Here is a 24,559-nt window from a genome sequence, read left to right as displayed (position 1 = left end):
GACTAGGATGGGGCACAATACTACAAGGGGACAAGGATGGGCACGTTACAACAAGATGGGGAACATTACTAAAAGATGTTGGTCAAAATTTCTATATAGTGCTAATTGTAAGACTATTAGTTACAAGAAAGGAATAAAATGTAAAAAAATTTTTTTTTATATTTAAACAAAGAATGTGCACGTTTGCTATAATAAACAAGTGAAAATGTTCAAAATCAATGATCCAAAGGTGTGTAAAAAAATAATTATTATATATGGTACCAATAAAAATATCACTTTGTCCTGCAAAGAATGTGGCCCCTCAAATTATGTTTTTCCTCTGTGCGGCCCATACACCCAGCCGAGTTTGAGACCCCTGGTCTACTCCTAACTAACAACCTTCTACTTCCTCCTCCTCCTAAACTCTTCTGACTGTCCCACTGTCTACCCAAACTCCCCAGGTCACTATCTCCTCCCCCAGGCCTGGTCTCTTCTTCCCAGATGGCTGCCTGTTATCTACAGTGCCCAGCCCTGTCATCTGGCTAGGTGAGGCTCCTAGCCGGGTACAGCGAGTGTAAATGTCCTGGTGTGCTGGTGTTTGTATAATGACTGGCACAGTCATGTAGGACCCGAGCTGTTACCTTCATACCTTATTTATGTGACACCTGGTTACCACAGGGGCGTCACATTAGCATAAGAGATTATATTAATAACCAAATCTGCTGATGGGTTGTCCAATAAGTGCGGTGTATAGAGGGGGCCTGGGACTGAGTCTTGAGGGATCCCAACAGTAATGAGAGGAGGGCTATAGGGGGCCATTATACTATGTGGGAGGTCATTATACTGTATGTGAGTGCTTTGGAGGTCCATTATACTGTATGAGAGCTGTGGGGGGGTCCATTATACTGTGTGGGAGGACTGTAAGGGGCCATTATACCATATGGGAGGGCTGTAAGGGGCCATTATGTCGCGGGCGGGGAAGGGACACTGCGCTCACCACGCTCGGGTCCGGCGCTGCTGCTGCTGCTCGGTGGCTCGAGCGGTGGGCCGGATCCGGGGACTCGAGCGGCGCTCCTCGCCCGTGAGTGAAAAGGGGAATGGTGTTGGGGATTTATTGTCCGTGTCGCCACCCGCGGTTGTGGTGAGGTTGTGACAACACCGCTGCTCTGGACGGGGATCCCGGGAGCGATGACAGGGAGCAGCTTGGATGTTTTTTTTCCCCTCCGTGGGTAGGGGGGTTGGTTGTCCCGGGGCCCGGTGAGGGAGGAATGGCAGGCGGGTTATGGGGCCTGGTGAGGTGCAGGGTCGCGGGGGCAGCGCGGTGCCGCACGGCACAGTGGTACTCACTCAGCCAATGACGAATGCAAAGTCTCCGGTAAAACAAACGGCTGGATGGACGGGTCCCACAGTCGGCTGCGGTTGTTCTTCTCCCGGTAGGTTGGTGGTGACTGCCTTTCCCTGCACCCGTGTTATGTTCTCGGTTTTGGTGGCTTCCCACCGGTAACCCGCTCCCCAGCTTGGATGGATGCTGAGAGAGCCCCTTTTGCCCGCAAGCTCTGGCCCTGGGAACTGTAGCCTTGGCGGTGACTGTATTTCCCCTCATGGTTTGAGCTGTTGCCTTCAATCGGGTCATGACTGCTGGGAAACCCCGGAGGTTCCCTTTGCTAACGGATTTGACCGGTTTTACGGCGACTCCTAGCCTGGTCGGGGTCCGTAAGCCCTGCCGAATGGTGCTGGCTTCTCTTCGCTCCCCGATCCGGTACCGGCAGGCCACCGCCCGTCCCTGGTCCTTACGGTTCACGTCAATCAGCCTCTCCTGCAGACGGTCACCACCGTCTGCCAACCTTGCTGTATGTGCCCGGGCCACGCACCCGGACACGGTCAGTCTCCTCTACTACCACTTCACTTCTCCCACTCCAAACTTCAACTCCAAACTTCAACTCTCTTCCTTTTCCCGCCTCCAGGACTGTGAACTCCTCGGTGGGTGGGGCCAACCGCCTGGCTCCACCCCCTGGTGTGGACATCAGCCCCTGGAGGGAGGCAACAAGGATTTTTGTTTGACCTCGATGTGCCTAGCCGGGGTGTGGGGTGTGTTGTTGTAGTACCTGTGACGTCCTGGCTTGTCCAGGGTGCCACATTCCCCCTTAGTAAAATGCAGACCGTCCGCGGGCTGCCCGTCCATCACCGGTTTTATTTTTGTTTTTAACTGCAAAGATAGAAAACGGTAAAACATGTAAAAACATCACAAACATTTTACAACGGTACGGCTTCCGCTCTTCTCCCACCCAAACAACCTGGCCCTGATGCTGCCCCTAAGAAGTGGGCAGCACCCCTTGACTCCAGTCCAGAACCAAGTTGCCCGAGCGGGTACGGTCTCTTTCAGGGGACCCGCGTCCATGGGGATCCCTGAACCCCCGGAGGATCGCCACCGGTTACGGTAGTGGCGGACCTGGGCCATCCGTTTCCTCCAGGCCCATCCTCCCAAATCAGCCTCTCCGGAGGCGGTAACAGTTTCAAGCCATCATTTATTTACATTCCACTAGTTTGTGGTTGCCCTGCAAGTTCTCGGGCTTGTCCGTAAGAAGTCCCTTACGCAACGGTTGCAGAAAGTCCCTACGGAGACTAGTTGCCGGCAATGGCCGGTTCAATCAAAGTTCCAATCAGGTGACATCTTCTGTTAATTCACTTATCATTCAAAACGTCTCCTCTATACTGGTGGTCCCAACGGGGACAACTTGCAGCGGAGGGCCGCCGGCTTCACTTTAGGTCCACCTCGCCGACCGGGGTAGGGGGCTGAGCGGGTGCTTGAGGCCCCTGGCCTCCTCTCAGGCGGACACCCAGGGCGTACCAGCCCCTCTCCCCACAATGTCGGGTGTAGTTGACGAGGTCACCGGGGAGCAGATTGCGGCTTGGATGGTCTTCTGGCAGGTGATCATTCACATCTCTTTGGGCCACGAAGACTTCGGCCTCCAGGCCCGGTTCGTAAATGAAGCCATACCCCCTTCGGGTATCAAATCTTCGCACATATTCTTCATATCTCGGGCCCCGCACCCGGAAGGTAGCTCTTCGGAGACGCTCCTTCTCTTCAATAGTGCGGGCCACCAACTCCGCCTTTCTCCTCTCCCTTTCGGCAATCTCCCGGCCCAGCGGTGTCGGCTCCCTGTCCCAATACGGGGCTGCTGCGGGCCCCTGCGCACGGGTCGGGCCCCGCGAGACCTCCTTGACGCTGCCCACCACTGGCAATCTGGGTGGAAGGTCCCGGGGTGACTTGGCCTGGGGTGCTGCCTCACAGCGGCGACCCGGCGCAACCTCAGCCGAGGTGTGGAGAATGGGCACAGGGATCCTCTCCCGCTGAGCCTCCGCCTCCTCCTGCATGAGACGGGCTGCCGGGGTCGGTACGAGGTCAGGCACGGTCACCGGTGCCTCCGGTGCAGCTTCACCGACGGGCTCGGCCTTTGGTGTCTTCCAAGGAAGCGGTTCCGGGCGGTCACGGACTTCTGCTGCAGACCGGTACGCCGGGGCAGATGGGCAGGGTACCGCTACCGATTGTGGTGGTAGCGGGCCTAGTGACGGGGCAGCAGCAGCCAATACGGGTAGCGGGGGAGGTAGCAGGGCGAGCGGGTGTAGACCGGGCCCCTCGGCCACGATGACCGACCTGCTAGGGGTACAGGGGCGTGGGTCACTTACCCGCTCCTCCAGAACTCTCTCCACCTCGCGTCTCTGTATGGCCGCCGCCACCTCCGCCATGTCGGCCTCCCACTCCTCCAAGAGGAGCTGCACCCGGATCTGCAGCTGTTGTTGTAGCTGGGCAGTCCGGACCTCCACCCACGCCGCGGTCCCGGGCGCGGGGGCTACGGTGCTGCGGGACGGTTGGTACATCGCTGCGGCGGCCTTTTCCAGGAACCGAAAGATGGCCGCAGGGTCCTGGTGTCCCTGCTTTTATAGCCGCGAGCTACATGCGGCCAGACACCCCCTTAGTCTTTTTCCGGCTCCTCCTCTATAGGAGCGGGGTTTCGGCTTTCGCGCCTCCACTGCTCGGGAAGACGTTCGAGCGGGGATTTTTCGCGCCCAAAATGGCGGCTTCTCAAAATTTTCGGCCGGACACCTCCGGCGGTCACAAGGCGCACCTCTACCAGACAGCAGAGTGGTAAGATCCTGTTCGTGACGCCAAGTTGTCGCGGGCGGGGAGGGGACACTGCGCTCACAATGCTCGGGTCCGGCGCTGCTGCTGCTCGGTGGGCCGGATCCGGGGACTCGAGCGGCGCTCCTCGCCCGTGAGTGAAAAGGGGAATGGTGTTGGGGATTTATTGTCCGTGACGCTACCCACGGTTGTCGTGAGGTTGTGACACCACCGCTGCTCTGGACGGGGATCCCGGGAGCGATGACAGGGAGCAGCTTGGATGTTGTTCTTCCCCTCCGTGGGTAGGGGGGTTGGTTGTCCCGGGGCCCGGTGAGGGAGGAATGGCAGGCGGGTTACGGGGCCTGGTGAGGTGCAGGGTCGTGGGGGCAGCGCGGTGCCGCATGGCACAGTGGTACTCACTCAGCCAATGACGAATGCAGTCTCCGGTAAAACAAACGACTGGATGGACGGGTCCCACAGACAGCTGCGGTTGTTCTTCTCCCGGTAGGTTGGTGGTGACTGCCTTTCCCTGCACCTGTGTTATGTTCTCGGTTCTGGTGGCTTCCCACCGGTAACCCGCTCCCCAGCTTGGATGGATGCTGAGAGATCCCCTTTTGCCCGCAAGCTCTGGCCCTGGGAACTGTAGCCTTGGCGGTGACTGTATTTCCCCTCACGGTTTGAGCTGTTGCCTTCAATCGGGTCTTGACTGCTGGGAAACCCCGGAGGTTCCCTTCGCTAACGGATTTGGCCGGTTTTACGGCGACTCCTAGCCTGGTCGGGGTCCGTAAGCCCTGCCGAATGGTGCTGGCTTCTCTTCGCTCCCCGATCCGGTACCGGCGGGCCACCGCCCTTCCCCGGTCCTTACGGTTCACGTCAATCAGCCTCTCCTGCAGACGGTCACCACCGTCTGCCAACCTTGCTGTATGTGCCCGGGCCACGCACCCGGACACGGTCAGTCTCCTCTACTACCACTTCACTTCTCCCACTCTAAACTTCAACTCTCTTCCTTTTCCCGCCTCCAGGACTGTGAACTCCTCGGTGGGTGGGGCCAACCGCCTGGCCCACCCCCTGGTGTGGACATCAGCCCCTGGAGGGAGACAACAAAGATTTTTGTTTGACCTCGATGTGCCTAGCCGGGGTGTGGGGTATGTTGTTGTAGTACCTGTGACGTCCTGGCTTGTCCAGGGCGCCTCAATTATATTGTGGGGGGCCATTATACTATGTGGGATGACTCTAGGGGGGGGCATTATACTGTGGGAGGGCTGTGGGGTTCATTATACTGTGTGGGAGGGCTGTAAGGGACCATTATACTGTTTTGAAGGGCTGTAGGGGCCATTATACTGTATGGGAGGGCTGTAGGGGACATTATACTGTATGGGAGGGCTGTAGGGGACATTATACTGTATGGGAGGGCTGTAGGGGACATTATACTGTATGGGAGTGTTGTAGGGGTACATTATACTGTTTGGGAGGTGTGTGAGGGACCATTAAACAGTGTTGGAGGGCTGTAGGGATGATGATACTGTTTGGGAGGGCTGTAAGGGCCATTATACTCTATGGGAGTGCTGTGGAGTCCATTATACTGTGTGGGAGGGCTGTGGGGGTCCATTATACTGTGTTGGAGGGCTGTAGGGGCCATTATACTGTTTGGGAGAGCTGTGGGGGCCATTATACTGTGTTGGAGGGCTGTAAGGGCCATTATACTGTATGGGAGTGCTGTGGGTGTCCATTATACTGTTTGGGAGGGCTATGAGGGACCATTATTCTGTGTTGGAGGGCTGTAGGGACCATTATACTGCGTGAGGGCCATTATACTCTATGGGAGGGCTATGGGGGCTATTATTCTGTATGAAGGGCAGTGTTTTTATTGTAGCCTCTGCTGCTTCAGTTACAGGTTATCTCCCTCCTCTCCTCGTGTCTTCCATCACTGACAGCAGAGTCTATACACAGCGCAGCTCTCAGCTCTGGTGTCACTGCAGCAGTGCCCTCTCTCTTATCTCCCCATCACCGTGACGATGACCACGCCCTTGATTTACGTCACTATAGTCACGCCCTGGCTTGGGCCGTTGCTCCGCCCCTGGCATCTGTCACTGTTGCTCCGCCCCCTTGCTCGTCCCTCTCCCCGGCCTCCCGTCACCACGCCCCCTGCTGACCGCAGACGGGCATTACAGGCTGGCGCGCTGTGCGTTCTGCCCACCCACAGATCAGGGCTTTAAATCCGCGGCGCTGTCACCGGGGCTGCAGCAGTGGAGGAGGCATGAGCCCGTGAGTGCAGGCGAGCGGCGGAGGGAGCATGAGCCCGTGAGTGCGGCTTCTCCTCCCGGGTGAGTGCGGATGAATGGGCAGGGTGATGCGGAGGATGCGCGGTGCGGGCGGTGTGCCGGGGATGCAGGATGCGGCTGCTCGATTGCATCAGATAGTGAGAGCGGCCCGTGCTCCGGGGCTGGTGGAGGCGGATGCGGTGCAGCACATGTGCGGCTCCATCCCGGAGTGCACTGCATCTGCATGTAGGAGTCCCCTCTGTCTAGGGCCGAACTCATACTCTGCAGTTATTCTTTTTTTTTTTTTTTTTTTCAGGAGCCATTTATGAGTCACTTGTATTCGCAGTGAAGCTGTCGGTGCGTTTTCTCCTGCAGTGATGCTGTCGGTGCGTTTTCTCCTGCAGTGATGCTGTCGGTGCGTTTTCTCCTGCAGTGATGCTATCTGTGCGTTTTCTCCTGCAGTGATGCTGTCGGTGCGTTTTCTCCTGCAGTGATGCTGTCGGTGCGTTTTCTCCTGCAGTGATGCTGTCGGTGCGTTTTCTCCTGCAGTGAGGCGTTTGGCCCCGTCCAGAGCTCTGTGAACCCCCCGGGCACTTTACAGTGATGGCAGGCACTCAGTAACTGCTTTCACACCCCCGGTTTTTCCTGTGCGGCACAATCCGGTGCTTTGCAGAAAAACCGCAACCGTGTTTTTTTGCATAGACTTTCATTAGTGCCGCATGGGCTTGCGTTCGGTCCGGTTTTTGCCGCATGCGGCAGATTTAGCCGATGCGGCGGCCGGATGGCATGTTGCCTGGCACGTTTTTTTGTCCGGCAAAAAAAAACGCATTGCGCTACATCCGGCCGATGCGGCGCGATTTGCAATGCATGCCTATGGACGCCTCCTGCAGCAAACACCGCATCCAGTTGCCGCATGTGGTTTTTTCTACTGCGCATGCTCAGTAGTGTGCCGCAACCGGCAAAAACCAGACAGGCCGCATGTCAAAAACGTATGCAAAGGATGCGGTATTGTCGCCGCATCCGTTGCATAGGTTTTAGAGCCGCATTGGCCGGCTCTGCTAAAACCGGAGGTGTGAAAGCAGCCTAAGGTATTCTATGTGATTATTGATGCTCTGGTGATTGAGTGGTGTCTAAACCTGCAGCGTCAGGTGACCTCCTGAAGCCGGACTAGTCCAGTGGGAGGTCTCTAACCTCCTCCCCGCCTTCACTTGGATCTTCTAATCATGTCTCCCTGGGGTATGTCTGACATGCGGCATCCAGTATTCCTCATGGCAAGACTTACAGGATTGTCCGTGACTTTAATATTAATAATTTAGGGATGATCGACAAATATTCGGCTTTGCGAATATCCGACGAATATTCAAATATTGCTATTTGGCAACTATTCGAGTTTCCCATAGACTTGCATTGCACATCGAATATTTGCAAATAGTTCAATAGCGGCGACCTATTCGGTGAATATGGGCGTTGCCGAATATTTGCGGTATTCGATGATCCCTATTAATAATCTATCTTTAGGAACAATCATCAATGGGTGATGGTGCGACACCCGGTGCTGCCACTCACTGGAATAACTCCGCTGCGGAGCTACACCGCATCAACAATGAAGGGGTGGCTGCAGCCGGGTACTACACATCTGCCCCACTACTGGAGTCATTAAAGGGGGATTCCCACCTCCAAGATCCCCCGATATGTAGTAGGAATAATAAAAGCAAATACCTCCAATTAGAAATCTGGTACAGATGCCTGATATAACCATGTCTCTCACCTCATGTGCAGGGCATTGAAGGACCTTAGGTATCCATGGTTATGACCACAAGCAACTAACTGACTATATGTGTGGTTGTAACCATGGATACCTAAGCTGTAATGCACATGAGGTAAGAGACATGGCTATATCAGAAGCACTATACTACATTTCTAATTGGAGGTATATGCTATTATTATTATTATTTCATAGTGGGATTGGATCTTGAAGATAGGAATAACCCTTTAAGGAGCGGATGTGCAGCACTCGGCCAGTATTCTGTTGAAGGAGTTGTGCAGCTCTGCAACTGAGCCGTTCCAGCCAGCAGAGGTGACACTGAGCACAGCTGATCGGCGGGGGTCGGGGGTCGCACCCCTACTGATCAGACATTAAAGTTCTCGACAGCCACTTTTAAGAAGATGGTCGATCACATCCAAAGAAGCGCGATTAGAATATTCGAGGGATGGCATGGTCCAGGGGAAGAAACCTCCTACCGGACTAGTCCGGGGCTTCCTGAGCATATGTGACCATGTAGATGAAAACTTCATTCTGGACACCCTGCAGAGTATGTAATCATATATAACCCCTTATTAGTATCCACAGATCGGCAGCCATTCCTCTATAGTAATGGTTGGGGACAGTTGGAGGACCTGGCAGGTCCCTTTATAGCAGGACCACAGGAGGCCATGGAAGAAGGGACAAGAATGGAGCAAGTGAAGCAGAGCCGGTCCGTAGTTGTCAGTGCAGACCCCCGGGGTGTCAGTGCAGACCCCCTGACTGACGCATGGAATGAGGAATTGTGGCCACTTCTGGTAGAGACGGCACGTGCTCTATGATTCTGCCCTCTAGACTTTTAGAACAAGTTTTCTTTTTTCTTTTTTTGTTTTAATCAATGCAGCAAGATGAAAATGTGTGTAAATTCTCTGGATTTATTTATTTTACTCACTTATACAGCACTATTATTTCCTCAGCGCTTTACAGATGTGATTATCAGTCTCCCCATTGGGGATCACAGTCTGAATCACTATCAGTCTTTGGAGTGTGGAAGGAAACACGGGGAGAACATACAAACTCCTTGCAGATGTCCTTGTAAAGTTTGTCTGTAGTTTCTATGCACAGATATGTAGGTCCATGGGTATATTTGGTGACCTGAACACTTTAGCCTTTATCTTTTAGCTGGACTTTTTCTTTCTGTCAGTATTTCTTTGAGGCAGGCTCAGTGGTTTGCACTGTACAGTGGCCAGCCCGGTGGCTCAGTGGTTTGCACTGTACAGTGGCCAGCCCGGTGGCTCAGTGGTTTGCGCTGTACAGTGGCCAGCCCGGTGGCTCAGTGGTTTGCGCTGTACAGTGGCCAGCCCGGTGGCTCAGTGGTTTGCGCTGTACAGTAGCCAGCCCGGTGGCTCAGTGGTTTGCGCTGTACAGTGGCCAGCCCGGTGGCTCAGTGGTTTGCGCTGTACAGTGGCCAGCCCGGTGGCTCAGTGGTTTGCGCTGTACAGTGGCCAGCCCGGTGGCTCAGTGGTTTGCGCTGTACAGTGGCCAGCCCGGTGGCTCAGTGGTTTGCGCTGTACAGTGGCCAGCCCGGTGGCTCAGTGGTTACCACTCTTGTTCTGCAGCGCAGGGGTTTTGGGTTCATATCACACCAAAGACAACATAGTCTCCCGTGTCTCTGTGGATTTCCTCCCACACTCCAAAGACATCCTGATAGGGCATGTAGATTGTGAGCCCCAATGGGGACAGTGATGATTGAAATGGTGGTGTGAAGCGAGTAGAATAAAGAAGGGTATATGACCAGACTACACAAGGTTTATTTTGCAGTCTGTGTCCACGGAGACACATGAGGAGACAGATAAGTAAATCCACAGGGATATTGGGCCACTCTGTGGCATCAGAAACCCTGATTGACTGTAATCGAAATATGGCTATTACAAGAGGCTCCGGATTATTTTTTTTGCTCAGAGAAGTGTTATAAACAGGTAACTCATGTATGAAAAGCGTCAGTCTTCCTCTCACCAGCTCCATTTGTAGATTTAGGATGTATATTCTGAATTTACCATTCATACGTGGTGGAAATTTCTTCTAGTCGGTCAGATGAATAGTAAATATATGAATCGTCCATTTGTGTCCGGGGCCATTTACTTCCTGAGCAGTGACGTCTGTGCTGTGTACATGGGGTGGTCTGTGCTGCATATCGCAGACAGCGTGTGCACATGCAGTCACTGCCACTGAAGAATACGCTACCGTACTGACATGCGTATGATGGCAAACAGCGTGCCAGTGACAGTCTGGTTTCTCTGGTACCTTCTTCCCCTGCACCTGTCTCTGGTAAGCAGGTCCCCGTGGTATAGAACACTGGGGGTCCCCGTTCTGTGGTCTGTCCACTTCTGTCCGCCTGATGGTAGCATGAACCCTGTGGGGTTGCAGCCTCTGGTCCTGTCCCCAGTTCTCCCTTTGCTACTGAGTCCTTCAGATTCCTTAGGGTCAGCAAGGTCCTTGATGGTCCTCTTTGCTTTGCAGGTGTTAACAGGTCGGTTTGAAGCTCTTTCCTGGACTAGGGTCATGTACCCAGTCTGTGCGTAGTTCCGGGAGTACTCCACTGGCAACCACTTCTCCTGGGTACCAGGTCACCGTCAGCCCAAGTCAGGATGTCACTCTGCTTCCACCCTCACTCCTCGCCTGTCTGACACTTGTCTATGACTACTCTCCATAGTCCGCCCCTCCCACCTGGTCAACTAGTGGACTGGAGTGGCTCAACCTCTAGGAGGCCATCCATGGTTCCACCCTAGCTGAGTACCATTGTATGGGGGAGTGTTGGGGGAAAACTGGGATTACCTGGGTTTTTGTTCTTACAGGCACTGGGGTTCTGGGTCCCTAAGGGGGTAGGCCCTGTATGCTTGTGGGGATGCAGAACCTTGCAGCACCATGATGGCTTCAAGGGTGCTACAATTTCATACGACGAGAAGCAGAGGCTAGAGATGGCATTGGAAGATATATATATAATTAGTCATTTATTGGATCAGCTGACGGGGGCAGACGTGGCTTCCCCCATTGATGACGCTGATTGCCGCCCTGCCTTCTCTTTTCCAGGACTGATTGATTCTGTATCAAGTTCATGAAGTGGAAGAATCCTTGATGTAATGGGAGTGATTCCTGTAATATGTGACTCATGAAGGAATGACACAACTGCTGGCCCCTCGTAGCATAGCTACGCACAAAACAAGCAGCTAAACTAAAAAGGATGGAAGACATATACTAATATATATATATAATATATATACACTAGAAGGTGGCCCGATTCTACGCATCGGGTATTCTAGAATTTACGTATTGTGTAGTTCATGTATGATTTTTGTTATATATATATATGGATGGATGGATGGATGGATGGATAGATGTTGTTGTGTGTAGTTACCAAGTGTTTGTGTAGGGCGCTGTACATGTTTTGGGTGTTGTCTGGGTGTGATGGGGGGTGAGAGCAGTGTTTGTGTGTTGCGTTGTTTGTGGAGCGCTGTGTGTGTAGCGTTTTGTGTGTGTGTGTGGTGTGTTTTGGGGGGAGGTATGTTTTGTGCAATGTGTGTGTTGTGCGGTATGTGCGTATATTTGTGTGTGCAGCGTTGTCTGTGTAGGGCAGTTGTTTGTGGTTCCCAGTGTGTGTGTGTGTGGTCTGTTGTGCAGTGCGCGCGCGCGTGTGTGTGTGTGTGTATTGGGGGGAGGTGTGCATTCCCCATCGTGCTCCATCCCCCATGCTGCGCACTCCCCATCGTGCTCCATCCCCCATGCTGCGCACTCCCCATCGTGCTCCATCCCCCATGCTGCGCACTCCCCATCGTGCTCCATCCCCCATGCTGCGCACTCCCCATCGTGCTCCATCTCCCATGCTGCGCACTCCCAAACGTGGTCCATCCGCCATGCTGCGCACTCCCAAACGTGGTCCATCCGCCATGCTGCGCACTCCCAAACGTGGTCCATCCGCCATGCTGCGCACTCCCAAACGTGGTCCATCCGCCATGCTGCGCACTCCCAAACGTGGTCCATCCGCCATGCTGCGCACTCCCAAACGTGGTCCATCCGCCATGCTGCGCACTCCCAAACGTGGTCCATCCGCCATGCTGCGCACTCCCAAACGTGGTCCATCCGCCATGCTGCGCACTCCCAAACGTGCTCCATCCGCCATGCTGCGCCAGCATCAGCCTCTCTGTCCCCAGCATCAGCCTCTCTGTCCCCAGCATCAGCCTCTCTGTCCCCAGCATCAGCCTCTCTGTCTCCAGCATCAGCCTCTCTGTCTCCAGCATCAGCCTCTCTGTCTCCAGCATCAGCCTCTCTGTCTCCAGCATCAGCCTCTCTGTCTCCAGCATCAGCCTCTCTGTCTCCAGCATCAGCCTCTCTGTCTCCAGCATCAGCCTCTCTGTCTCCAGCATCAGCCTCTCTGTCTCCAGCATCAGCCTCTCTGTCCCCAGCATCAGCCTCTCTGTCCTCAGCATCAGCCTCTCTGTCCTCAGCATCAGCCTCTCTGTCCTCAGCATCAGCCTCTCTGTCCTCAGCATCAGCCTCTCTGTCCTCAGCATCAGCCTCTCTGTCCTCAGCATCAGCCTCTCTGTCCTCAGCATCAGCCTCTCTGTCCTCAGCATCAGCCTCTCTGTCCCCAGCATCAGCTTCTCTGTCTCCAGCATCAGCCTCTCTGTCTCCAGCATCAGCCTCTCTGTCTCCAGCATCAGCCTCTCTGTCCCCAGCATCAGCCTCTCTGTCCCCAGCATCAGCCTCTCTGTCCCCAGCATCAGCCTCTCTGTCCCCAGCATCAGCCTCTCTGTCCCCAGCATCAGCCTCTCTGTCCCCAGCATCAGCCTCTCTGTCCCCAGCATCAGCCTCTCTGTCCCCAGCATCAGCCTCTCTGTCCTCAGCATCAGCCTCTCTGTCCTCAGCATCAGCCTCTCTGTCCTCAGCATCAGCCTCTCTGTCCTCAGCATCAGCCTCTCTGTCCTCAGCATCAGCCTCTCTGTCCTCAGCATCAGCTTCTCTGTCCCCAGCATCAGCTTCTCTGTCCCCAGCATCAGCTTCTCTGTCCCCAGCATCAGCTTCTCTGTCCCCAGCATCAGCCTCTCCGTGTCCAGCATCAGCCTCCCCATCCCAGCCTTCCCCAGGATCAGCCTCTGTCCTCTCAGCCTCCTCCAGCACGCCGTGCTCCTCTGCCGACACTCACAGATCCGATCGCATACACTCGCATACACTCACACACCCCCACCCGATCGCATACACTCACCCCCACCCGATCGCATACACTCACCCCCACCCGATCGCATACACTCACCCCCACCCGATCGCATACACTCACCCCCACCCGATCGCATACACTCACCCCCACCCGATCGCATACACTCACACCCACCCGATCGCATACACTCACACCCACCCGATCGCATACACTCACACACAAAGACACACACACTGACGATATTGCACATACGCGCTGATACTCACAACATCCGGGGATATCACATGCTTCTGGCCATGTGATCCCCCGGCAGGTCCTGGAAGCTCACAACAGCACAGTATCGCCGCCGAGAAGCAAGCGATATCCCAGGATGTTGTGAGTATGTGGATGCGATGTGATGTGTGAGGTGTGTGTGAGTGTGATCTGATTTGTGTGTGTGCTGTTATGTGTGTGTATGTTCCGCAGCTGCAGGACCTTGATGTGTGGATGCGATGTGATGTGTGTGTGTGAGGTGTGTGTGAGAGTGAGTGTGAGCCGGTGTACACTGGTAACTATGATACACATCGGGTAACTAAGGGACCTTAGTTACCCGATGTTTATAATGGTTACCAGCTTTCACGGCCTCCGTCAAGATCCTAGCATCGCAAGGTTATGTCTGGCGCTGCCGGGATCCTGACGGAGCCGGTGTAGAAGCAAGCGATATCCCAGCATGTTGTGATGTGAGGTGTGTGTGAGAGTGAGTGTGAGAGTGAGTGTGATCTGATGTGTGTGTGTGTGTACTCACCTGGGAGTCGGAGCTACGTGTCAGTTGGGCCAGAGCGAGCGTGCATTGCGTGAGGGGGGCGGGGCCTGCAGAGAGCCGGGGCGAGAGGCCAATCCGTGTGGGGGGGCGGGGCCATGGCGAGCCCAGCGGCCAATCAGCTTTGTGTCACCGTAAGGACACAATTTCGGAGCATGACAGACAGACAGACAGACAGACAGAATAAGGCAAATTATATATATATATATATATATATATATATATATATATATATATATATATAATATATATATATATATAATTTTTTTTTTTTTTTTTTTTTTTCCTTTCTGAATCTATTCCTTGATTTACCTCAGAACTTGTCACCAAAATTGAGTATGTAGCTTGAAGAGCAATGGCTCCTGGGCTGGGGCAGGAAGGCTTGTTATCCGCTCCACAATACTTCCACTAGTGGTCGCTGTGGTACGTGCAGTCGACTTCGCTTAGCAATGTGAGGAGGGTTGACTACCTGCAAAAATATGACAAAAACAAACTCACTTGGGGTCCAGTGTGTTTTATTTGACCTGTAATGTAAAGATAATTATTAGTTGAACCATTAGACAAGGCCGTAGTATATTTATCGATGTACAGCATGGGTCTAATTCTGTAAAATCTTGAGAAGCCATTTTAGGCATGTGGAGTGGTTACTATTGTCCCTTATCCCCTCACCTCACAGGAAAGTGAGCAGGCTCTTATTCATGCCAGCACCATAACGTCCATTTATGACAGGCTATGTGCACACACTGCGTTTTTATGACGCTGCGTTTTTGGCCGCTAAAAATGCACAAAAACGCACCCGCAGCAAAAAACGCGGCAAAAAAACGCATGCGTTTTTACCGTGATTTGGTGTGTTTTTGGCTGCGTTTTTGATTTCTGCGTTTTTCCAATGCATTGCATGGGGGGAAAACGCAGAAAAACGCAGGAAAGAATTGACATGTCCATTTTTTTTTAAGCTAAAAAACGCAGCTTTAAAAAAAAAAAAAAAAAAAGTTGCGTGCGGACAGCAAAAATGAAAAGTCATAGACTTTGCTGGGGAAGCAAAGTCATGCAGTTTTGAAGCCAAAAACGCACCCAAAAAACGTGGAAAAACGCGCATTGTGCACATTGCCAAACAATGACATTTAGATGGGTCCGGAGGGGGTGCAGGCATCTTCAGCTTTCTCTCTGCTCTCCGGAGCATTTCCCATGGCTTCTGTACAAGAGCTGGTTAACTTATTACTTCCTTCTGAATCCAAGCCAGCACCTCAATTGCCTCGATGATTGTAAAGTCCTCGTGGTGCTTTTCCAAAATTAAAATGCTCCACTAATTAAAAATACCATGGAAGGATTTATTAGGCCATGTCTTGCAGAAGGCTACAGGACCGTAGGTCTGCACCTCTCCTCCTCATCGCTGAAGGGCACTGTGAAAACGCATTGCTTGCCTTACAGACCATGTAATTACATAAGCTCTACAGAAATGATTTACTCAAACGAGGCAGTCACAATCCTGATACATTTAATGTAGATAAATGTGAACACATTGGTAACATCTATTGGCACTGCTCATTTCTTTAAATGGACTAAAAGGAGCACACTGGATACTGTTCTTAAATTTGTGTGTTGATACTGTTTAAGCTCAAATCAATGTTCATATAGTCTTGAGTCAGCTGATAAGAGTTTAGAAGAAGGAAGATGAGTTGTCAAAGTGAGCTCACTGATGGATTTTCACTTTGCTCATTCTGCTGTCAGCAATAGTGAAACCCAGAGGGTTGAGAAGACAAATGATACAAAATTTGTCATCAGAGGGCTCATCCACTGCTCAGACAAACCCCTTTCTCCATCCCTATGTACCCCCCCAAAAGAACACCACCAATACTCTTCACCAGTACCATTCTAGCGATATCTGAACTGAAGCTAGCAGAATGAGGAAGCTAGCGCTAATAATCACATGATTCCTGTGGCCATACAATATCGAGTCACGAGATCCATGCAACAGGCAGCACCGACACTGTTGCCATGAGCAGACTAGAAGATGCTCCTGGTGACTACACTGGTGGCCGGATGCTCCCTCCTAGTGTTGTGTTATCACTGACCGCCTTGCCATCCTTTTTTCTGTTGCTTGGTCGGGGCCGTGGCTGTAGTATGGAGTGTTCTTCAAACCGCTCGGATCCAGGGTTTCCAGTGGCTTGAGGGTCTCCGGACCCGGGGGCTCGCGGCCACTTCAAATGTATAGGGGGTATTTACAGGGCATAAGAGTTTGTGAAGCCACCCGTGGTTCGCGGTAAGGGGAGTACTGCCGCCGACGATGAGAGTACCCGTGGGAGATGGAGTGGGGCAGCCAGATGACGTTCCCTCCACGGGTAGGGGAGGCCCCGGGACTCTGGATGATGGAGGTGTAGGGGAGTGTGGTGCAGATGGGAAGCAGGGAAGGACAGCGTATTCACTCAGGCAGTGTTGGTAGTGATGCGACCGCAAAGCAAACTCTAACACAGATGTAAACCAAGTCTCTGGGTGTCACTGCCACTTCAGGGGAGCTCGTCCGAGAGGCCGCTCCATTTGGTATTGCTGATGGTCTGTACCTTGCCTCCATGCACTGTATTTTTAGATGTACTGAGTGACCCCTCTGCTTGAAGCTGTCTGGGTCCCGCTCCCCACTGTTAAGTAGTGAAGCTGTACTCTCGATGGCTGACACTTGGGATTTCAGTGGGACGCATAAGCTGGAAATCCCTATTCCCCATCTTTGTGTTGATGCCTTCGATCTCTGAGCTCTTGGGGAAAGTTCATAAAGAGACTATCCTCCACAGGTTAATTATCAGGTTGCGTGAAGCTACTCCCTGATCTAGGGTCCAGTACCCTGCCGTGCTCGGTACCGGTTCGGTTACTAGGTACTCCGGTGCTAACCGTTCCCCAAAACTAAGCCTGGCACCTTTCTCCAATACCCTGTAACCGGGTCTTCGACTCCTTCGGTCCCAGACCACTGTCTGCGACCTAGCCAAAAGTCCCCAGGGAGCTCCAACTCCCAGATCCTCACTCTTTGGAAGCTACTACTACTCTGACTAAGCTTTGCTCTCCACTTCCTCGCTCTGACTTCCTCCCTCCCACCAGTCTGCCTGACCCCTAGGCAGGTGTCCTTGTTCCAGCTAGACTACCCACTGGTGTGCCTGACAGAGTGTGGAGTGAGGTGTGACTAGGATTTGCATGCTGATGGAGCAATACCAAAGGCTAGGATCCCAGAACCATGAGGGGCTGAGTCCTGCACCAGACAATAAAGACGTGCAGTACCCTGTGACACGCTGACTAGTTCAGTGGCGTCACATTCGCCTCCTGCGGATGTCTCTCCATACAGCTTTTTGCCTGTTGTGGGCACATAGCCCGGCACAGCTGGTGTGGGAGCAGCTACATTACAGGGCCATGCTGTGACTCCAGAGACTCTGAGCTTCTGGGTATAGTCCTTCTATGATCACTAGTGAAGAGGGATCCTGAGGTGACTATTGGGGCAGGGAGGTTGTCCTACAAAGTGGTGCCAGGAGCGCATCGATCGCTTGTCCACAATCTTGTGTGGACTGTGCTCCAGTGTCTCGATTCCTAACTTGCGGCGTTGGCCTTTAGGAGTGACCATATCTGTCCATTCGTGCTTTATATCCATTCTAATCCTAGCAGCACTTGTGTATTCCCCTCCACCGCTGCGTGAAGAGGCAAAATTACAAACCCAGTTCTTTGCGAGTCGCCTTGGCCTTTTATTAGTTTTACTCCCTAAAGATGGATTTATTTTTATCCTTCATCTTTGCTCTTGTGCACTCGAGTTCTATTCAGAAAACTATCTTGGCGCGCTGCCAGATTCCCAGCTCTCCGCCGAGACCAGGAAAAGCACAAAAACTTAGTTTCATTTATTTCCTTTCCTCATGTTACAAGACAGGTTTTCAAGGACAATGATGTCTACATCTTGGCAATGCTTTTATTTCATTTTCAAATTCTACAGTAACACCGCTTGAGAGCATTAGTCTGTCCGAAAGTGTTGGCGCCCTTGAAAGTGTTCCAGAAAATGACGTATTTTATTCTAATTATACATTTTGTTACACACATGCACATTTATTTCCTTTTGTGACAATGTTACACAAAAGCTCCAAAAATGGTCCAGACAAAACTGTTGTCCCCCTCAACGTAATATTTGGTTTCACACCCTTTGGCATAAATAACTGCAATCAATCGCTTCCTATAACCAAGCTTCTATATAACAAAGCTTCTCACCTGGAATTTTGGACTCTTCTTTATCAAACTTCTCCAGGTCTCTCATATTTGAAGGCTCCTTCTCCCAACAGCAATTTTTAAGATCTCTCCACAGGTGTTCAATGGGATTTAGATCTGGACCAATTACTGGCCACTTCAGAACTCTCCAGCGTTTGTTTCCATCCATTTCTTGGTTGTTCTTGAAGTGTGTTTGGGGTCATTGTCCTGCTGGAAGACCCATGACTTAGGATGGAAACCCAGCTTTCTGACCCTGGACACTACATTGTGACCCAAAATCCTTTGGTAATCTTCAGATTGCATGATGCCTTGCACACACAGTCAAAGCCCTCAGTGCCAAAGGCAGCAAAACAACCCCAAAACATCTTTGAGCCCCACCGTAGTTGACTGTAGGTACAGTGTTCTTTTGTAGACCTCATTCCATTTTTCAGTAAATAGTAGATAATGTGCTTTATCTCGGTTTCTTCTGTCCACAAGACTGTATCCTAGAAAGATTTTGATTCCTTATGTACATTTTGGCAACTGCAGTTTAGCTTTTTTTTAATCTGTGTCAGCATTGGGGTTCTCCTGGGTCTCGGCTTGAATTTCTTTGGCTTTTGATTGGGGCTGCTTATCTACTATCCTGCATTGCAATCGTTCATCAATTTTTCTCTGCCGCCCACATCCAGAGAGATTGGCTATGCCATGGGTTGTAACATTCAGGGACATCAAGATCTCTGAAGATGATGGACTTGTGACCTTGAGGTTGTTGTTGATTTTTCAACTATTTTTTTTTTTTTTTTTTTTTTTGCTTTGCTATCAAGTCCTCAGACAGTTCTCTTATTCTTTCTGTTCCCCATGCTTAGTGTGGCACACACAGTGCATAGATTGAGTCAACATCTCTTTTTTTTATTTTGGTTTTAGGTGTGATTTTCATATTGCCCCTACCTGTTACTTGCCACAGGTGAGATGAATGAGTATCACACGCTTGAAATAAAGTTGATTACACAATTTTGGAAAGGTGCCAACAATTTTGTCCGGCCCATCTTTGGCGTTTTGTGTGAAATTATGTCCACTCTGCCTTTGTTTCTATATTTGTTCTGTGTTCCAATTCACATAAAAGAATTAAATATATATGTAATTTTCTGTAACCATTGCAAGTGTGCCAATCCTTTCGTGTGTGTGTGTGTGTGTGTGTGTGTGTGTGTGTTAAGAATGTGTCTCCTGCTTCAGAAACCTTAATACAACATACCCTTCTCTTTGCATGTGAACATGCAGGTCTTTGACTGTTTAAATCCATTGAGACCTTTTTTTATATTGTCTAACTGTTGTTGCTTTCCCAAGTAATTAGTTATATACAGTCATGTGAAAAAGTTTGGGCACCCCTATTAATGTTAACCTTTTTTTCTTTATAACAATTTGGGTTTTTGCAACAGCTATTTCAGTTTCATATATCTAATAACTGATGGACTGAGTAATATTTCTGGATTGAAATGGTTTATTGTACTAACAGAAAATGTGCAATCCGCATTGAAACAAAATTTGACCGGAGCAAAAGTATGGGCACCCTTATCAATTTCTTGATTTGAACACTCCTAGCTACTTTTTACTGACTTACTAAAGCACTAAATTGGTTTTGTAACCTCATTGAGCTTTGAACTTCATAGGCAGGTGTATCCAATCATGAGAAAAGGTATTTAAAGTGGCCACTTGCAAGTTGTTCTCCTATTTGAATCTCCTATGAAGAGTGGCATCATGGGCTCCTCAAAACAACTCTCAAATGATCTGAAAACAAAGATTATTCAACATAGTTGTTCAGGGGAAGGATACAAAAAGTTGTCTCAGAGATTTAAACTTTCAGTTTCCACTGTGAGGAACATAGTAAGGAAATGGAAGAACACAGGTACAGTTCTTGTTAAGCTCAGAAGTGGCAGGCCAAGAAAAATATCAGAAAGGCAGAGAAGAAGAATGGTGAGAACAGTCAAGGACAATCCACAGACCACCTCCAAAGACCTGCAGCATCATCTTGCTGCAGATGGTGTCAATGTGCATCAGTCAACAACACAGTGCACGTTGCACAAGGAGAAGCTGTATGGGAGAGTGATGTGAAAGAAGCAGTTTCTGCAAGCACGCCACAAACCGAGCCGCCTGAGGTATGCAAAAGCACATTTGGACAAGCCAGTTACATTTTGGAAGAAGGTCCTGTGGACTGATGATACAAAGATTGAGTTGTTTGGTCATACAAAAAGGTGTTATGCATGGAGGCAAAAAAACCACGGCATTCCAAGAAAAGCACTTGCTACCCACAGTAAAATTTGATGGAGGTTCCATCATGCTTTGGGACTGTGTGGCCAATGCCGGCACCGGGAATCTTGTTAAAGTTGAGGGTCGTATGGATTCAACTCAGTATCAGCAGATTTTTGACAATAATGTGCAAGAATCAGTGACGAAGTTGAAGTTACGCAGGGGATGGATATTTCAGCAAAACACCGCTCCAAATCTACTCAGGCATTCATGCAGAGGAACAATTACAATGTTCTGGAATGGCCATCCCAGTCCCCAGACCTGAATATCATTGAACATCTGTGGGATGATTTGAAGCGTGCTGTCTCAGCTCGGCGACCATCAAACTTAACTGAACTGGAATTGTTTTGTAAACAGGAATGGTCAAAAATACCTTCATCCAGGAACTCATTAAAAGCTACAGGAAGCGACTAGAGGCTGTTATTTTTGCAAAAGGAGGATCTACAAAATATTGTCACTATTATATTGAGGTGCCCATACTTTCTTTGTCGCTCCATTGGGAGACCCAGACAATTGGGTGTATAGCTTCTGCCTCCGGAGGACACACAAAGTATTACACTTTAAAAAGTGTAACCCCTCCCCTCTGCCTATACACCCTCCCGTGCATCACGGGCTCCTCAGTTTTATGCTTTGTATAGGAGGCACACATCCACTCATGCATCTCCATTTTAGTCAGCATTATCGGTTGGAAGAAAAGAGGGCCCCCACAGGGCCCCCGGCATGCTCCCTTCTCACCCCACTAAGTCGGCGGTGCTGTTAAGGTTGAGGTACCCATTGCGGGTACAGAGGCTGGAGCCACATGCCGTTTTCCTTCACCATCCCTTAGAGGCTCTGGGTGAAGTGGGATCCTAACTGGTCATCCATTCACTGGGACCGGGCTCCCTCCGCAGCCCCTGTGGGAATCTGCCGGACAGGAGCCTATTGTATCCTCAGGGACAGGGCCCTGCATCAAAAGGTACTCTGTGTCCCCATGGGGACGGTGCATGGAGCGCTTGTTTCACAGACGCTGCAGCAGCTGCTGGTTTGTGAAGACCGGGACTTCCGCGCCGACCGCGCCTGTTTGTCGGCCGCGGTATTAAATCTAGTCCCCGGCTTCATTGCGGCCTAGTACCATAACTCCCGCCCCCGGGCCTGCCAGTCAGGGGTAAGGGCGGGACGGTCGACCTGACGTCGGCAGTGAGGGCTGGAGCATACTATAGGTGTCCTCCCCCCCCCCCCCCCCCCTCACTGATCACTGTGGGGCCCCAGATTCCCGCACTTTAATAGTCGCCGCCCACGGCTCCCTCCTCCCCTGAGAGCTCCGGCAGCCATTTTTATACAACATTCTGCTGTTGGAGGATTTCAGGAACGAGCTCTGGGAGACCTAAGGCAGGGAATCTGGTGGACACACACTCCGCTTTGGGCGGTCGGTAAGCCACACCGGTCACCCGGTGCTGGTCCCCCTAGGGTGCCGGAGTATGTGTATGTGTGTGTGTGTATATATATATATATATATATATATATATATATATATATATATATATATATATATATATATATATATATATATATATATATATATATATATATATATATATATATATATATATATATATATATATATATATATATTTTCTCTGTTCGGCCGGGTTGTTTGCTTTTGGCTATATACCCTCAGTGATCACTCTCCTAGGAGACAACAGCATGTCGTCCACAAGGAGCAAGGGCGCTAAGGCAAAGGGTTTTTTTGCAACCTGTACCTCTTGTAGGGCTATGTTACCTGCGGGTTCCACCTACCCTCACTGTGAGCAATGCTCGACCCCTGTTGCACTTGCCCAGCCGGAGCCTCGGTCACTAGTGGGCCCCTCGGCTCAGGCAGACCCTCCTGCTTCCCCTGTCCAGACGGCAGGGACAGAGTTGGCAGTTTTTGCTGAGAAACTCTCTGAGTCACTTTCACAATCCATGGCTCAGTCTATGGACAAATGGTCTGCCAAGCTACTAGAAGCCTTGCAGTCCAGACCGGTCCTTACACAGGCCCCGGGCACTGTTGGATCATCGCCTCCAGGCCCCTCTCGGTCTGCGCCGCAGCGTGCTCCCGGGGTGGCCCCTAGGTCTCACGTGGAGGACTCCTGCACGGACCACAGTCCCAGACCGGCTAAGCGGGCTCGCTGGGAATCTTCCCCGACTTCCTCACACTGCTCGGGGTCTCAGCTTGAGGACTCTCTGGAGGATGAGGCGGACGTCGCAGCTCAGGGCTCTGACCCTGACGTTGCTCTCAATCTTGATACACCTGAAGGGGACGCCATAGTAAATGACCTTATATCGTCCATCAACCAGGTGCTAGATCTCTCTCCCCCAGCTCCACCTGTAGAGGAGTCTGCTTCGCAGCAGGAGAAACACCAGTTTAGGTTTCCCAAACGTACACGGAGTGCGTTTTTCGATCACTCCAACTTCAGAGATGCTGTCCAGAAGCACAGAGCTTTTCCGGACAAGTGCTTTACTAAGCGCCTTAATGACACACGTTACCCCTTCCCCTCTGACGTAGTTAAGGGTTGGGCTCAGTGTCCCAAGGTGGATCCTCCAGTCTCTAGACTGGCGGCTAGATCTGTAGTATCAGTTGCAGATGGCTCATCGCTCAAGGATGCCACTGACAGGCAGATAGAGCTCCTGGTGAAATCCATCTATGAAGCCACAGGTGCGTCTTTTGCCCCGGCCTTTGCAGCCGTGTGGGCACTCCAAGCTATCTCAGCTTGTTTGTCTGAGATTAATGCGGTGACACGTACCTCGGCTCCGCAAGTTGCGTCTTTGACTTCTCAGGCGTCGGCTTTTTTGTCCTACGCCATGAACGCCGTCCTGGACTCTGCTAGCCGTACAGCGGTAGCATCCGCTAATTCGGTGGCAGTCCGCAGAGCCATGTGGCTACGCGAATGGAAGGCAGGCTCTGCTTCCAAGAAGTTCTTAACCGGTTTGCCGTTTGCTGGCGACCGATTGTTTGGCGAACGATTGGATGAAATTATTAAGGAATCCAAGGGAAAGGACTCGTCCAAACCGAAGAGACCTCAGCAACGGAAAATACAACCGAGGTTTCGGTCCTTTCGGCCCTCAGCCAAGTCCCAATCCTCCTCGTCCAACAGGCCAGAGAAGGGCCAGAGGAACTCTTTTGCGTGGCGGTCTAAGGCACGCCCCCAAAAAAACGCCGGAGGCACTGCCTCCAAGGCGGCCTCCTCATGACTCTCGGCATCCCCTAGCCGCATCCTCGGTCGGTGGCAGGCTCTCCCGCTTTTGCGACGCCTGGTGGCCACATGTCCAAGACCGATGGGTGAGAGACATTCTGTCTCACGGTTACAGGATAGAGTTCAGCTCTCGTCCCCCGACTCGTTTCTTCAGAACATCTCCGCATCCCGAGCGAGCCGATGCACTTTTTCAGGCGGTGAACACTCCTGAAGACAGAAGGAGTTGTGATCCCTGTTCCCCTCCAGGAACATGGTCGCAGCTTTTACTCCAACTTGTTTGTGGTGCCAAAGAAGGACGGCTCGTTCCGTCCCGTTCTGGACCTCAAACTGCTCAACAGACATGTGAGCACCAGACGGTTTCGACTGGAATCTCTCCGCTCTGTCATCGCTTCGATGTCACAAGGAGACTTCCTAGCATCGATCGACATCAAGGATGCTTATCTCCATGTGCCGATCGCACCCGAACATCAACGCTTTTTGTGTTTCGCCATCGGGGACGAACACCTTCAGTTCGTGGCATTGCCTTTCGGCCTGGCGACAGCCCCACGGGTGTTCACCAAGGTCATGGCATCTGTTGTGGCGGTCCTACACTCTCAGGGCCACTCGGTGATTCCCTACTTAGACGATCTTCTGGTCAGAGCACCCTCTCAGATGGCGTGTCAAAACAGCCTTTCCGTCGCTCTGGCGACTCTCCAGAAGTTCGGGTGGATCATCAACTTCCCAAAATC

The 24,559-nt window shown here is 51.5% G+C and overlaps 1 protein-coding gene across 1 annotated transcript in view; it reads left to right on the top strand.

Annotated features, from left to right (window-relative positions):
* Window positions 1-6,240: 6,240 nt before the first annotated feature.
* Window positions 6,241-24,559, top strand: part of OSGIN2 (oxidative stress induced growth inhibitor family member 2) — a 38,846-nt gene continuing 20,527 nt past the window's right edge. The window contains exon 1 of the mRNA XM_075353105.1: window positions 6,241-6,423. The gene's annotated coding sequence lies outside the window, so the exon portion shown is untranslated. The remainder of the gene's footprint in view (window positions 6,424-24,559) is intronic.

The sequence above is a fragment of the Anomaloglossus baeobatrachus genome, chromosome 6 (genome assembly GCF_048569485.1).
Source record: "Anomaloglossus baeobatrachus isolate aAnoBae1 chromosome 6, aAnoBae1.hap1, whole genome shotgun sequence".
Lineage (NCBI taxonomy): Eukaryota > Metazoa > Chordata > Amphibia > Anura > Aromobatidae > Anomaloglossus > Anomaloglossus baeobatrachus.
This window is presented reverse-complemented; position numbering and strand designations above follow the sequence as displayed.